Source organism: Panthera leo, chromosome A1 (genome assembly GCF_018350215.1).
Source record: "Panthera leo isolate Ple1 chromosome A1, P.leo_Ple1_pat1.1, whole genome shotgun sequence".
NCBI classification, from domain to species: Eukaryota; Metazoa; Chordata; class Mammalia; order Carnivora; family Felidae; genus Panthera; species Panthera leo.
Window position 1 is genome coordinate 62,628,226 of NC_056679.1, and position 4,189 is coordinate 62,632,414.

Here is a 4,189-nt window from a genome sequence, read left to right on the forward strand (position 1 = left end):
TGAGCTGTCAGCACAGAGTAGTGTAGGGCTCGAACTCACTGAGCCCGGAGATCATGACCTGAATCGAAGTCCGGACACTTAATTGACTGAGTCACCCAGGTGTGCCTCATCTTAGTTTACTTTTAACACAACTGTCTAAAACTAATACAGAAATTAAGAACTGAGAGGTTACAGAGCTTAGAGAGTGGTCAAAACAATCTGTAAATAAAATATAGTCAGATCAGTGTCCTTTTGAATTTCCAATAACTTATATGAAAAGTAAAAATTGCCCTTATAGTTGAAAAGGAAACTTTAAGCCAAATCAATCTACATAGCAAAAATTGAATCTTTATTTCTTTGTGTGTGTTTTACTTCTTTTAGCTATCCATAGGTTGTGATAGGAATTATGTTAATACAATCAAAGCTTCCTAGGACTTGAGAATGTTCAAACATTTACTGATTCAACAGTATTTATTGAGCAACAAGTATTTATAGCCACTGTCTTAAAGCACTTCAGGTAAACTAAAGAATAACAAAATTGTGGTTCATTTTCTTACAGAACCTAGTCTAAAAGAATTGTGGAAATTAGAATAAGCAATACAATCAGGAAAAATCTAAAACTAAAGGAAAATGAGTGGTAATAAATAGGACAAAGATTTTTAATGTATGAAGAACTCATAAAAGCCGATAACAAAAGCACAAAAACACTAATGTTAAAAATTGTCAGAATCAGGAATTAGACAAAAATGTGAATAATGAATGGGGAGAAGAGGCCAATGTTCAACTCACTTCCTGTAAATAAAATAAAGTGCACCTCTTTTAATACCTCTTCTCTGACATTTGGCCTATATAAGGTTGTTAAGGGAAAGTTCAGTCTGGCTGTCTCACACAAACTTTCTGTACTTCAGTATAACTTTTTTCAATATTACAAAGTTCATTACAATATGAACAACGTTTTTTCTTATAAGTACAAAAGTAGTAAAGTTCAAACCAATATTTATAGCAAGACATTTAATAAGAAATATTAATATATTCTTTGTAGTTTTATATACAGTTCTTCAGTTTCCTGAGACCTTGATCTCTGAGGAGAAGGGAAGAAGAGGTAAAGGAACAGGTTGACAGACATGACATAAGGATCTTTGGAACAAGGCATTTACTCTCTAACCTCTGGTATCCAAAATGTTGTTGGATACCCAAAGTGTTTTGTTGTACCCAAAGTGTTTTGAGTACACATCAGAAATATTCTTGAATTGCCAGGATTTGTGAAGAAAAACCCATTTTTCTGAATTTTTAAGGACCTCTCAGAAGGCAGGTCTCAGGGGAAACAACGGATATTTTACAACCAGAGAAGACCTCTCCTCTGCCCCTGATATAGGCTATGAGGCAGCAGGAGACCTGAGGGGGTCGACAATGATGATGATCACATCATGTGGTCCTCACGTAGGCCCCAGTCTCTCCCTATCTCCTGTGAGGTGATACAGAGTAGCTAGCAGCCTAAGTCTGGAAACAAGGAAAAGAGGTAAATGTCTGGGACATGGGTTCACCAAACTCTTCATTCCAAAATGCCAGTGAGGACCCCATCATGATTTAGTTGTCACTAATCAGGACCCAGGCCAAACCAGGAAGGAACCAAAGGATACCAGCTGTATCTGAAGAGTTCTTTCCCACTTTGATGTAGACACAGTAAGCCCTGATTGTAAAGTCTTATGCCAGTCGGAAGCCTCCTGAAATTGACACTCAAGACTTAAGATTTAATTCTATTCCCAGAGAGCAGGCAACACATTTCACTTTTTAGTTATCTCTTAGGTCACTCTCACCATGGGTTTTGGTCTTATTCTTCATTACAACTGAATTCATTACAATTAGCTAGACCTTTTATGAATTACATCTTCATCTAGTGAGTTCTTTTTATTTGAAGCTCTGCTCTATAGGTTTTTTTTTTTTCTTTTACAAAATACTAACCAATGAATAAATTGTTTTATATAATTTAGACCTCCCCACGTTATTTTATATCACTGTTGACTGAGGCATGGAATCATTAAAAACTGATTGGGGATGCATTTTCAATTCCTGTCATAGCAAGACTAGCTTCAGACCCTTCATGTTATCCCCTCTAACAAAGGTGTTAGTGATACTTAATTTTGTATTTAAATTTTTCAAATGCTTATTTTTGAGAGAGAGAGAGAATGAGTGGGGAAGGGGCAGAAAGAGAGGGAGACATAGAATGTTAAGCAGATTTCTGGCTCCAAGCTATCAGCAGAGAGCCCTACGCAGGGCTCAGACTCATGAACCGCAAGATCATGACCTGAGACAAAGTGGGACACTTGAAACCCTGCTTAATAAAGAACAGTAAACACTTCTGCATTTGATTTCATAATTATATTTTTCAATAAGATATAGCAAACCAAATAACATGCTTTCATATAGATAACTTTAGTGTATCCTAATGAGTACTTGAACTTATTAAAACCTACCCATTATTTTGCAATATCATGTGTTGGTCAGAACCTTAAAATTCTGTGTAACTAGTAGAAAACCCATTTTAACTTCTCATATATCAACACTAATATAGGAAATATTTCTCCCATTACTAAGTATTATTTTTCATCCCGGTTCACAGGCCCTCTGTTTTTAAAGATATTGATTATTGGTCGATATCGTGGTTAATTTGCAATATTTGTACAAAAGAACAAATGAACATTGGCCAAATCTGAGATCTGATAAGTATCAGAGTAACTAGATATAAAATTTCATCTTTCCAGAAGGTAAACTAAAGATGTGTCTTTAAAAGATGAATTTGCCCCATTTTAGGGAAGACGTGGACAGTAGAGTCAGTTCTACCATAGATTAATATCTAGTGATTACAGAGTCCTTAGCCTTCCTCCTTGAACGATGGACCTCATCTCCTCAAATGCAGGCTTTGATTAAAAAGAAGATAAATGAAAACTATTTTCTTGGTTCTTGCCTGCCCATTTCTGAACCGACATACCCATTTAAATTCCATTTATTTCTCTTTCTTAAGTACTCATACCTCCCATCCCCACAACATATTTTCACCTTTCTTTTAGTCTCTGCGCTAGTTCAGACCCTGTGAAAAGAATGCACAAGATCGCTCTGTTTCAAAACTAATTAGAAAAATAAGGGGCAAAAACTTTCATGGAAGAACAAGCCAGAAAAAACTTGGATAAGAGAGAGCTCTCAGGGGAGTCCTAATTGGGACTAGTTGGGAAGGCCTGGAAATAGCTTGCTCTATTTTTGCAAGTGAAAAAGTTCTGCACTGGTAGAAGAGCCCAGAGACTTTGACAAGATTCACAGGTTTTCATTCTAGCTCTGATGCTTAGCTGTGTCACCTCCACAGGACTTGTAACCTTTCATTATGAGATAATGCCTATCTCACAGGTTTTAGGATTGTTTCAGATAATTTGTATACTGAGACTTTATGAAATTGTAGTATGTTGGTGTAAGTTATTAAGTGAGAAAGGTAGGGGCTCAGTATTATTAAATGGTTAGTTTACTTGGGTCAGTACTTTTATAAATAACTATTGGCCCTTGTTATATATTTTTTTTTGTAAGTTTATTTATTTTGAGAGAGAGCAAGTCAGGGAAAGGGTAGGCAGGTGGAAGAGGGAAAGAGAATCCCAAGCAGGCTTTGCACCATAAGTTTGGAGCCAGATGTGGGCTCGAGCTCATGAACTGTGAGATCATGACCTGAGCCAAAGTCAGATGCTTAACCAACTGAGCCACCCAGGCACCCCTATTTTATTCTTGATGAATGTTTTCCTGTATGAGTTCTTCTCTGGGTTCATGAGAAAAAAATGATTGTACAAGTCCGTTCACTTAATGTTATTGAGTGCTTACTGTGTATCAGTCATTGTGCTAGGAAATTTGAGTGCATTATTTTCCAGTGTTATTCCAGTAACTTTATATGGATGTCACTTTCTCTACATAGAAAACAGTGGCCTGAATAAATGAATCAGGGTAATATTTTTATATATTACACTATTGTGTTTTCCCCTATATATTTTTTGTTCCTCATGCATCCATATGTTAGGATATTTTATGGACAACACTTCAATAAGTCACCACAGAATTTTGTAATACTGGTTAAAAAAAAAAAAAAAACATCATTTCTTTCAAAACTATAGTTTGAGTAAGTAATAGTATTAATTTGTTTTGACTTTTTACTCTATAATATTGAGTTTTTAAAGTA